Source organism: Anolis carolinensis, chromosome 3, assembly GCF_035594765.1.
Source record: "Anolis carolinensis isolate JA03-04 chromosome 3, rAnoCar3.1.pri, whole genome shotgun sequence".
Lineage (NCBI taxonomy): Eukaryota > Metazoa > Chordata > Lepidosauria > Squamata > Dactyloidae > Anolis > Anolis carolinensis.
In genome coordinates this window covers 219,590,397-219,603,440 of record NC_085843.1, presented here as the reverse complement: position 1 = coordinate 219,603,440, position 13,044 = coordinate 219,590,397, and the positions used below count along the sequence as shown (strand labels likewise).

Sequence of the window (13,044 nt, the reverse complement as noted above, 5' to 3'; positions counted from 1 at the left end):
AAATAGCTGATTCAACTGCTTAGCATCGTTGACAAATAAAATTACAGCTCACATTTCAGGATTTTTATGATTATGTAAGACACTCACCTTGTTAACAAGGCAGCTACAGCTTGAGTAGGACAAAGGTACTCATCCTCTGGGTATGTTGTGTAATTAACAGCAGATGCGATATTAATAACACAATGTATAACTGAAGTCATCTGGTATTAGGAAATAAAAATAAGCCAGGGCCAGAGACATACCTGGAGGCATATCTGAGGGCTGTGGAGTGGGATGCAAGGTACATAGGTCTTCCTCCTTGGAGTCTTTACACCATTTTACAGGCCTAGGAGAAAAGCTGTGGCGCAGCTGGCTAGTAACCGGCTGCTATAAATCAATACTGACCGAGAGGTCATGAGTTCGAAGCCCGGGTCGGGTTAAGCCTCCGACCATGAATAGCCCCGGCTTGCTGTTGACCTACGCAGCCCCGAAAGACAGTTGCACCTATCAATTGGGGAAATTTAGGGATGCTTTATGCGGGAGGCTAATTTACAACACCATAAAACTGCCAAGCAAAACATGAGGAAAGGAATGAGAAAGTACAGCCACTTCTGGACGGTGAAGCAACAGCTCCCCCTGTGGCCGGAATCGTGAAGCTGGAAAAATGTTAAAAATGCCTCTGAGTCTGTATAATGTATGTTGTTTGTCTGTTGGCATTGAATGTTTGCCATACATGTGTTCATTGTAATCCGCCCTGAGTCCCCTTCGGGGTGAGAAGGGCGGAATATAAATACTGTAAATAAATAAATAAATAAATAAATAAATAAATAAATAACCAACCAACTTTGAGAGCTATTCGGCACTGGAACTCTCTGCCCTGGAGTGTGGTGGAGGCTCCTTCTTTGGAGGCTTTTAAGCAGAGGCTGAATGGCCATCTGTCGGGGTGCTCTGAATACAATTTTCTTGCTTCTTAGCGGGGATTGGGTTGGATGGTCTATGAGGTTTCTTCCAACTCTATGATTCTATGATTCTATGATTCTATGATCAGATGGCAGTAGGGTCATCCACTTTCTAGATCTGTTCCTCTTGCAAAGCCAACACTGCACAATGGTAACAATAAAACTACAGCCTAGCCACCCCCAGTTAAGTATTATATATACTTTTGGGGGTGCTCCTTCTTTCTAAAGTAAGCTTTTGGTGCTAGGTGCACAATCTGAATCATTCATCCATAGGACATCTTTCCCCATACTAAGACCAGAATGGCAATAGATAGGCTAAGAACCTATTGAGCACTGACAGATTAAAGAAGGCTCAATGGTTGCCTGTTTCTGTTATGTACATGGTGAGCACCATTGGGAAAATATAATTCCGCATGCGTACTGAGGTTCTTGGATGTCTTCATGAGCAAATGGCTCAAAAGTCAAATTACATATACTTTAAGTTCATTGTGTGAAGTTATGTGCATAGAAAATAGAGATTCTTTCCTCCTTCCCACAACACAGCAGATGCTCTGTCCTTTTGTGTAGTTATAGTTCAATAAATTATAACCAGAAAAGCTTAGCTAAAATTCCTTTTCACCTTGAGAAATAAGCTGAAAAAGCAAGCTGCCATGTGGTACATTACTGCACTTCAGAGGTCAGTTTTTCAACTTAGAGGGATATCATTTTCTCTGTAAACCAAATACTCTACTGTGCATAAATTTATAAACCTATGTGAAAATATACATAACATTTATAAATACACATAAAAGTCCTATTTAATAGAATCACTATATGCTTCCATATATCTCCCTCCTTATAAATATAAACCAGAACCATTGTTTATTATTCAGCTTATAGGTTCTGTCAAATTATTCATTTAAAATACAGTTCAGTTGTACATAAGTAATCCTACAAGGCTATATAAATGTGTATAGAAACAAACAAAGACACACAGTGAACAAACCTAACAAACAAACAGGTAGAATACAGTTACAGAGATATACCTTTGTTTATGATACTATAAATATTTTTGTATGCTCCAGAAATCACACGTAAACTTACTTCCCTTGATGTATTCTTATATTTCCCTGTAAGCAGTGATACAATGATCATTAGCTGGCTGGCTAAGCAAGTTAAGTTTCTTTCTGGGAGTAATTAATAGCTCTCTTCTACATTTAAGTGCTGTTTAGTATTGAACCATTGTATATCGGCTAATTGACATTCCTGCAGGGGAATAGTTTAATAATCTCTGTCCTTTCCCTTACGAAAGAAATAGGGGTATATTTCTTAAGACACAGTAATGATTTGGGTTGGATTTTAGTTCACAAGACCTTCAAAGGACTGAAGATCCTAAGATCTGAGTTATACTATGGCCTTCTGAACATGGGAATGCATGGATGTACAGTACACAAGTATACACATGCAAAAACACATGATGCAGTATGGAAAATGTTTGTGACTTCCAATTACCTTCCTTGATCTTCTTCCTCTTCCATGGTAGAAGTTCTGGCTGGGCTCCTAGCTACAGCGGCACCAGCAGTTGTCATGTTGATGGCCTATTACTCAACAATGGAGGAAGCACATTTTCCTCAATATACCTCTTATTCAGTATCAGGAGGATTTCATTAGAATTGTGGTAGACACTAGTGACCACAAGGATAGCCACCAATCTCTTCTCGAATGAAGCGATGATTCATGCTCATGTTTTATTAGCATGTCTGAATCAATGTCAAAGTAAACAATTAATGCTCTCTCCCTCCTCTCCACATACAAGTTTCTTCCTATAGAGAACACCCACTCCCCCGGCAAGATGGAAATATGTCCTGCATTCCTTGTGGATCCAGATACTATTTTGCATGAGATCACATTGCTAATGGTAATATTGAAATCCTGATTTTGTCTTGCTACTGCAGCTTCTGCATAAAATACGCCCAAACACTAATGCACAGGGACTCCAACATCTTATCAGAGGCCAACTCTATCAGCTCAGGGCCAACAGCAACAGAACCCACATTGTCCCCCCCCCACCATCCCCCAAATACAGACATATTTGCATTGGAAGGCAGGGCACCTGCTGTAAATCATGGGGATTCTGTATTTTTATTATGATCTTTATCACTGAATAACCTGGGATTTTTTTTTTAAAAAAAATAGCAGTTCGAAGCAGAAGTCCTTTATCTGTCTCATTTTATTCAAATGGATTCTTGTCTCACCATTTTTATTGTGTCAGCCTTTTTTCTCCTGGGTGCTGGTTTCTAAAGCATGCCATCTACCTTCTAGAAAAACAACATTAGAGAAATCAGATTTTTCTCCTTTTTACACTATCATATTTCTATTCAGACCTCAAGTAAGGAGATCATAACTCAATTGGCTGTCTTTTCCAAAAGATAGCTTGGAAAGATATCTGGGGAATATAGTAAGCTTTCTTATCATATATATGAATCAGATTGTCAAACCACTAAAGCTATTATTGTCAACATAATGAAAGAAAACCTGGACAAGGAAGAATAAGAAACAGGGAAAGTGTGTGCAAGTGTTATAGTGTATATACATCATACCACCATACTGTGCACCTTTCACAAATTGCATATGACATGCAATTTATTTCTCACACTGGGGAAGGTGATCTGGGATTAGATGACCAGCTTGGTTTCCTCTCAGACAATGCTGCTGGCAGTCAGCTTATGAATCATAACAAAATGTGGATTCAAAACTTAGGTCTGTAAAATATGTGACCTTTGTAAAGCTGGTGGAAAGAAAAGAAATGGTCCAATATGTGATTGTTTCACAGTAGGGCTGTGCGATTGATGAAAAAATATTTCAAAACTCATTGCAAAATTAGGGGGCACTGGCATAATAATAATAATAATAATAATAATAATAATAATAATAATAATAATAATAATAATAATAATAATCCTAGACACTTAGGAAGTGTCCGATGTGTGATCCAATACAACAGCCATCAGAGTGTCTGCTGTGGACTCATCTTGTTGTGTTTCAAATAATAACTTTATTTTTGTAACCTGCCTCCATCTCCCTGAAGGGACTCATGGCGGCTTACCTTGGGACAAGTCTGATCAACTTAATTAAAATAACGCACCAAGATACATAAAACAATATCATAAAACAGATTAAAAACAACAAAATTTTAACAGGGTAAAAAGCAGCCATTGAACCAACAACCAATGAACCTGAGATACCAATCAATTTCTGGGCATAGATCTGCGGACTGGTGCAAATCAATTTTGATTATAGGACTGATATGTAAGTGTGTAAGTCGGAAGGCAATTAGGGATCGAGGGCAATGTAACATGGAGCATAGTATATTGGGTAGATAACAGTAGTGTAGTGTCAGGCCGAGATTTTACATCCTAATTGGAGCCAAGTTATCTTGGGGATTGTCTAGTCAAAAGTGTTTTATTTCTAAAGTGTTTCTAAAGTGTTGTTAGTGAAAATGTTATTACTTTAATGAGAGTAATGAAATTTCGTTACTTTTTCATTGTTGTAATTGAGCAAGTGGGGAAACTTCAGGGGCTGCTTTTTTCCTTATTTGTGCAGGTATTGGGGTGAAACCTACTACAATAGTCAAACACATTTATCATTGTTAGCCCATTAAGTTTCAAAAGGTTTCACTTATCCACTGAGTTTTGGGGGAATTTTCAAGGTTTTTATAAACAACATTCTTTAAAAAAAAAACCCACAAGAGCTGTCTCCTTGAATTTTCTATGCAATGACACAAGATAACAGGGAATCATTTTCCCCAGCTTCCAGAAATATTAATACATCGACTAATTTTAGGGAATTTTAAAAGTTTCAACAAATATTTATTTTCAAAAAAAAAGCCACAACAGCTATCACATCAAATGCCTCTCATATTAACCAATTAAACTTCCATTTAGGGATTTCTTCTCACCCCAGCACAGAGATTTACTTACTAGAAGTATCAGTCAGTTCTCTTTGCAGATTCAACAATTTATTGGAATTCTGGCTGGTTTTTGGTGTGGGTCATGCCTGCGCATTGGATATTATGCCGTGCATACAAATTTTACGAATATGATATGACTTACGATGACTAATGGAAAAATTGCACACCTACACTACTCAGTATTGCATTTATTTATTTATTTATTTTTGTTATCCTGCCCTTCAGCAAAAAAGAAGTGCTAATTTTTAATTATAAAAAAATCCATATTTATGAATTGTTTCTAATTATGACAATTCGCTGCTCTTTGTTGTTATTAACTGTGACTAAGTTAACTTCAGCTTATGATGGAGAACCCCTAAAAAAGTCAATAAAATATATAATTTTATCATAGCTAACTCCCATTCATCCTTTTTGCTTCCTAGACTTTTGGGTAATATGAATTCCAACTTTGTGCCAAAGGAGAGGGCTGTACATAACACAACAATTAGCCTAGTAACCGCATTTCAATTTTAATGTTCTGTTCTTGCAGTTTCTTCCAATACAAGGCTTTATATGTTTTCCCTCCTAGAATTGCATCTTTGAGCCTAAATCCAACATAGAGTTTCCATTAGTACTCTACTGTATGTTATGTAGTTCATATAATCTTTTGTTTTGATCACATTACTGCTTGTGCAACCATTTGTGAAATTTTAAATGGTATTGAATTTCTCATGTGGATAGCCTTTAGAACTTGGTACAAGTGCAACATCAGTTGCACTAGTAGAATGACTGTTGGATACTGCCCTTGGAATGTTAATATTTTTGAAAATAAATGTTGAATTTGCATAATTGGACAAATGATTTTTCCATACATTAGATAAAGTGTACCAAACATTTATAAGGAACGAAGAAGGCAGTTTTAGATAGGAATGTGAAGTAGCTAGGTTTTGTACAGTCAAGAGGCCCGTCTATCTTGTAATTCAAGAAATTAGAAAAATAACCTGCCTACATGTCCTATCAGGTTGTGATATAGTTCATAACTTTTATTGTGCTTGGTGAGAAAGGAGTTCTTGAAATGTTGACTCGCCCACTGAATACATGACCAATCATTATTCTTCTTGCACAGGAATAAAAAGAAAGATTTTTTTCAGGAGTAGCAACGATAACAAAAACCCTTGGCAATATTTTCATTTAGACAGCTTTCCAAAATGTGAAAGATCATCAGAGAGTGCAAATGTTTTCACAGTGTTGCTCAATGGGGATGAAAATTGTATTTGCATGCAGGAGCTCTTTGGATCTCTGTGAAAGCAACAGGATGATAAATGTAAGGATGGCCATCCAGCAGGGCTGACTCTTTCCCATTGCCATAATAGAATGGATGATGCCAGTGTGGCCACTCTGAACCAGCTCTGGTTTCTCCTACGTATGTAGATGCATTTGTAATCTCTGAATGAAAAACAGGCCTATCCAAAATTTCTTTTTAAATTGGAAAAATGCATGTTTCCACATGGAGGAGTTCTCTCTCACTCTAAAGCTGGAGTTATAAAAAACTGAAGTCATTAGAAATGAAGTTCTATGGAAATAAATGGGACTCAGACCATGCATAACCAAGAGAACTGCATATAAGTTTAAAACAATTTTCACCAGCAACCTGTTAATCAAGATTGAAGCTCTTTTCATCTTTAAATCCAAAAAGGGATTAGCTTCCATAATGCTCACAGTTAAGGTACTCTTCAAAAAAAGGGTCCCTCTCCCTATTTACATTAATCTATCCAACAAAAAGCTCTTTCTGTGTATAAAAAATTGGTGCAGAAAGAATGGTTTTCTCAACAAAAATGCATATTTTATTTTTTGCATAATAAAACCATATGCATTTTTGTACAGGTTAATTCTTTTAAAAGACTAAAGAATCTCACAGCAGTCTTGCTGATGACTGTGTTGTTTCTAGTAGGGTTTCTTGAGTATTGGAAACAGTTTCTAATTGGGACCATTTCCTAATTTCCTCTTATTTACAACTTCTGGAAGCTAGCTATAGATAAAAAATGTCTTCAGAACCACATCTGTCTACCTCTTACATGCTGTTGGGGGGGGGAAAGGTGTTTTTTTTTTACTTATGCTATTGAAATAAATATTGTAGTGGCATAAATAAATATTTAAATTACCTACCATTCATTTCATTTTTCAAGACAGAAATGATCTTCCTCCCTTGTCATTTCTGCCTCTGCCTTTGAAAAGCAGTGCTTCTTAGAAATGCTAACATTTCCCCCCTCTCTGCTCAGCATTGCTGTACTTGGAAGCTGTAAATAAAATACATCTATCTTTTGATTTCTGTTTCTTTTCTCACTAAGTAAGAATATGAAAACTGATGGTTAGGAGTCGTAATATTCATGGCATTATACCTTAAACCATTTTCATTTCAAGAGTAATAACACAGTAAATTGTCATTTTTGTAAAAAGGTTCATATCATTTAGATGTCATCACATTTTGTTCACTTTTACCCCTCTAGGAACTTTGTTTTATTTTCTATGAATAAAATATATATGTTCTTCTCTTAAAGTGGAAACAACATAACATCTTGTTGAACTGATGTAGTGGAAAGGGCATGATAAAGGAACTAATAAGTTGCCCACAGTAGTCTTTGTAAAGCTTTTCTTGTTAAGAGGCTTGATTTGTTTTTTGCATATTAAGTTTATGTACTTTGTCACTCTTAATGTTGTCACAAGGGAGGTGCAGACTGCAGCAGGTGACACCATCAGTGTATATAAAATTGTACAGAGTTTCAGCAGAATATTCAGCTTTTAATATATGTACCTGTAGTTAAGCCAAACAATGAATATGGCCCACCAAGACCATTTATCCAGCCCCTGCCATAAACTTTAGGCTTACCGCTACTGCTGCCTCCATTTGCACCCTGCTGCCACCCTCCTGTTGCTCCATAACTCCCCTTTCCTTTTCTTTCCCTTCTCTTTGTCCCTCCAAAACAGAGGAATCCTCTCCACCTCATTCTTGCTCACTTCAAAACAGAGGGAGGAAGGAGGGAAGAATGAAAGGAAAAGAAAAGAAAAGTAAGAAAAAGGGAAAGAAAGGAAGGAAGGAAGGAAGGGAGGAAGGAAGGAAGGAAGGAAGGAAGGAAGGAAGGAAGGAAGGAAGGAAGGAAAAGGGGAGAGAAGGAGGGAAGGAGAAAAGGAAGAAAGGTTGATAGGATAAATAATAGAATAAAAGTAAAAGAAAGGGAAAATTGAGAAAGCATGGTGTAGTTATTTGAACCTTGGACAGTAGTTCTGAACCCATTGGGTGACTTTAGGCAAGCCACACTCCCTCAGGGGCCCCTGGTGGCACAGTGTGTTAAAGCGCTGAGCTGCTGAACTTGCGGACCGAAAGGTGCGAGGTTCAAATCCCGGGAGCAGAATGAGCACCTGCCCCAGCACCTGCCAACTAGCAGTTTGAAAACATGCAAATGTGAGTAGATCAATAGGTACCGCTCCAGCGGGAAGGTAACGGCGCTCCATGCAGTCATGCCGGCCACATGACCTTGGAGGTGTCTACGGAGAACACCGGCTCTTTGGCTTAGAAATGGAGATGAGCACCAACCCCAGAGTCAGACATGATTGGGCTTAACGTCAGGGGAAACTTTACCTTTACCTTTTACACTCTCTCAGCCTCAAATGAAGATAAAAGCGTATACCCTTTGAATAAATCTTTACATGAAAACTCTGTGATAGGGTTGCCTTAGGTTGTTCTAAGTCTGAAACAACTTGAAGACACACAACAAAAACAACAAACTATAGTCCAGCCCCACAACAATCTAAGGGACCATGAAGTGGTCTTCAGTTTAAAAAGTTTGAGGACACTTGAATTGAACTAACCAGTATCACATTTTTGTTACCTTGGTTTGAAGAAGCAAGACCATTTTTTAAACCTCAAAAGCCTGTGTTTCCCAAAAATAATTCCGAGGCGAGGAGATAAAAATTACAACAGCCTTTATTTGCTAATAGAGGATTTGTGGATTTGAACTGGCAACCTTCAGGTCAGCAACCCAACTTTCAGGTCAGCAGTCCAGCTGGCAGAAGGGTTTAACCCATTGTGCCACCTTGGCTTCTTATCAAACAATTGGAAATAAAGGATTCTGTATCCAGCAACCTTCTGTGAGCATCATTTGTTTCTGAAGATCCATGCAAGCTTACAACCTTAGAGAGAAATCCAACCTTATAGAGAAATATTGTGCCATATTCCAAGTCAAATGAGAATGGTAAAATATCTGAAATGAAAATATGGAGAGCCTGCTTATTCCAAGGGAGCTTCTTTAAAATACTCCTCCTTTCCTGTTGGAAGATGATTTCTCTTTCCTTGTTTGGTGACAGGGAAGGAAGAGTGATGCAAATTCATTTACTTGAGAGTATTCACACACATAAAAACATAGTTATTGTTATGAGTGCAATTTGTAAGCATTGGTAGTGATTCTAGATCATAGTATATAGTTGATCGGGGTATTGGGTGGCAGCCTGTGCTCAATGGGGTTACACTCCCCCTGAGAACACAGGTCCGCAGCTTGGTGGTCCTCCTGGACTCAGTGCTGTTGTTTGACTCTCAGATGTTGGCGGTGGCCAGGAGGGCCTTTGCACATTTAAAACTAGTGCACCAGCTGCGACCATATCTCGAGAAGCCTGATTTGTCCACAGTGGTCCACACCTTGGTTACATGTAGACTGGATTACTGTAATGCACTCTACGTGGGGCTGCCCTTGAAGACGGCCCGGAAACTCCAGCTAGTTCAAAGAGCCAGACTCCTGACAGGAGCTAGTTATAAGGACTGAACAACTCCCTTACTAAAACCTATCTTTGCGATCGCATCTCCCCCTATGCCCCAGTGTGGCCCCTTAGATCCTCTGGTGAGGCGCTCCTCTCGATCCAGCCGCCATCCCAGATATGGCTGGTGGTGATGAGAGAGAGGGCATTTTCGGTGGTGGGCCCCCACCTCTGGAACGTCCTACCCAAAGAGCTAATATTAGCACCATCATTAACATTTTTTCGTAAGGATTTGAAAACTTGATGGTTCCAACAGGTTTTTGGAAATGATTAACCTGAAGCCTTAGGTGCCACTTTAGCCATTAAATGAAAACTAGGATCGAAATCGGCTTTTGGAAGTGTGGTGCCACTCTAGACACCACACTTGATTATTACATGACCTATACTTTACCTGCTCTTTTGATCTTGTGTTTATTCTATTAGTCCTACCTGATAGCTATACATTAGGCCAAAGTGTGGAATTTTGGCCTAGGTTCCTTGCTATCAGTCACACTTTGCCTTGGCTTTATGCCATTTTTACCTATTCCGGCCATACTGCCATCTTGCCTGTTTTATATATTTTATATATTACACCCATTTGTTGTAGAACCACTCAATGGAGCGATCTGCAATTGCTCTTACTAGGTATTATATGGTTTTAAAATGTTGGAATTTTAAATATGTTTGTTAATTGCTATTATATTAGTTCTTGTATTTTGTATTATGTATATGAATTGAATGTTTTTATGATGTGTAAACCTATTTGAGTCTTTATCAGAGATAGAGCGGTATATAAATAAAGTTTTGTTGTTTGTTGTAGTATATATTAGAATAATCAAAATAATGTACGTGACTCTTATTGAAAAAATCTCACTTAGGTTTGTGAGTAAAATTGTCTCTTTTTCCCATACCTTCTTCTCATCCATTTTTGTCCTCATATTATTTTCTTATCTTTTTAATATATCTGTCTCACATCATCATTATGTAAGCTATAATTATTTTACTGTGATACCAAAGCTTATGAGTAGTGATGTATCGCCCTTTCTTTAAAGAAAGATGCAGTTAAGAGCAAATATATGAATGCTTAAGACCTTTAAGTTTAGATATATTTGTTTCACAGAGATACCCTCTTGTTTTTATTTTATTTGTATTATAGTATTAGCTTAGGTACCCAGTGATGGTTGGATTAGGTATTTGGAAAGGATAAACATCAGAAAAAGTAATCACTTGTTTTTGGATTTTATGAATGATCTCATTAGAAAATATATAAGGATGTGGGTGGACTGCAACTCCCATTACCCCGGATGAATCTCCCCCAATCCCTGCCGGTATTTAAAGTTGGTCATTTATATATTTATTTAGACTATTTGTACCCCGCCTTTCTCCGCATGTGGACTCATAATGGCTTACAACATAAAAACATACAAATTCCAACAGTTAAAATTTGTAAACAACAATAAAAACATGGTAAAAACATATATAAATTAAAACAATAAAATAATAATCCATCACTATCTCCACCAGAGACACTTCAATTATTTACAGGCTTAAAATTCCCAAGGATGCCCCTATGTATCAATTAAAAGCTTTCTTGAATAGAAAGGTCTTGACTCCTTCCCTAAAGCTAAGTACTGGGATGGTGCCGCTATTAATTCTTCTGGAAGGGCGTTCCAGAGAGCAGGTGCTGTGTCCAAAAAGGATCCTTCTCTTGTAATGCGTAGTCTCATACTGGTAGGAGCCTGTGTGGCAATGCGTGTTTGCTCACTGGATCCCAGGGTGAGCACTTAAAGTGAAGGGGACATGGTTCTCCAGGAAGGCTGGACCAAAGCTGTATAGGGCTTTATAGGTAATCACCAGCACCTTGATTTGAGCCCAGAAACAGACAGGCAACCAATGGAATTGCCTCAGGATAGGCATGGTATGCTCCCTGAGGTCAGCTCCCTGGCAGCAGCTTTTTGAACAAACTGTAATTTCTGGATGCTTTTCAAGGATAGATTTACATAGAGCATGTTGCAATAGTCCTATCTGGATGTAACCAACACATGTACCACTGTGGCCAGATTCGACATCTCCAGGAATGGGTGCAGTTGGCGCACAAGCTTTAACTGTGTGAAGGCCAACCAAGTCACTGCCGTCATCTGGGCCTCCAGGTTTAAAGCGGAGTCTAGGATGACCCCCAAACTGTGCACCTGAGCTTTCAGGGGGAGTGTAACCCCATCCATCTCAGGTTGAAATACCATTCCCAGGTCCGTCTTCTGAGACACCAGTAGTACTTCCATCTTGTCTGGATTGAGTTTCAACTTGTTCACCCTCATCCAGTGCATCATGACCTTCAGACAATGGTTCATGGGCAGGACAACTTCCTTGGCATGGGGTGAAAAGGAGTAGTAGAGTTGGGCATCATCTGTGTATAGATGATACCAAACTCCAAAACTATGGATGATCTCTCCCAGTGGCTGTAGGTAGATGTTAAATAACATCGGGGATAATGATGAGCCATGAGGGACCCCACAGCCCACCAGCCATGAGGTTGAGCAGGACTCCCCCAATACCACTTCTGGGATCAGTTCACGAGGAAGTAACCATTGTAGTACAGTGCCTCCTAACCCATCCCCTCAAGCCTTCCCAGAATGATACCATGATCGATGGTATCGAAGGCCACTGAGAGGTTCAGGAGAGTTAATAGGGTCACACTCCCCCTGTCAATCTCTCCTCATAGATCATCCACCAAGGTGACCAAAGCTGTTTCTGTTTCATGTCCTGGTCTGAAGCCAGATTGGAATGGATCCAGATAATCAACCTCATCCAGGAATCATGATGGGTATGTGTGTCAAGTTTGGTCCAGATCCATCATCAGTGGGGTTCACAGTGCTCTCTGGATGTGGGTGGGCTGCAACTTATATCATCCTCTGTTATTGCCCCCAAAGTCCTGGTAGTATTAAAGTTTGTCATGACGAGTATGTGTGCCAAGTATGGTTCAGATCCATTCTCGATGGGGTTCTCCATGTTTTTTTTATGTGAGTGGACTGAAACTCCCATTGTCCAGAGTTCATCCTCTCCAAACTCTTCCAGTATTTATAGTTGGTCATGATGGGTATGTATGCCACACTTGGTCCAGATCCATTTTTGGTTGGGGATGGGTGATTTTGTGTGTGTGTGTGTGGGGGGGGGGGGTCACTGGGCTCTCTGGATGTTGGAGCCATCTTTGAAATCACATAAAAACATACATACAAAAATACATACACACAAACATATTTTCACTTTTATTATATAAGATAGATATATATGGATATCGTTGATCTATATCAATGATAATAACATCTGTTAGAAACCAGTGTAAATGAATGTTACAATACATTTATCAAATAAACTGGGATTGTAATTTTATTCCAA

General features: G+C 38.7%; 1 protein-coding gene and 1 long non-coding RNA gene across 7 annotated transcripts in view; one reads left to right on the top strand and one right to left on the bottom strand.

The window, feature by feature from the left end:
• Positions 1–13,044, top strand: part of ctnna3 (catenin alpha 3) — a 1,223,202-nt gene that overhangs the window by 710,266 nt on the left and 499,892 nt on the right. The gene's annotated exons all lie outside the window — the stretch shown is intronic.
• LOC134298041 (uncharacterized) overlaps positions 3,132–13,044 on the bottom strand; it is a 56,112-nt gene continuing 46,199 nt past the window's right edge. For all 3 annotated transcript variants that reach the window (XR_010005020.1, XR_010005021.1, XR_010005019.1), the window contains 2 exons: positions 7,033–7,163; positions 3,132–3,235 (listed from right to left, as the gene is read on the bottom strand). This is a non-coding gene — a long non-coding RNA (uncharacterized LOC134298041). The remainder of the gene's footprint in view (positions 3,236–7,032; positions 7,164–13,044) is intronic.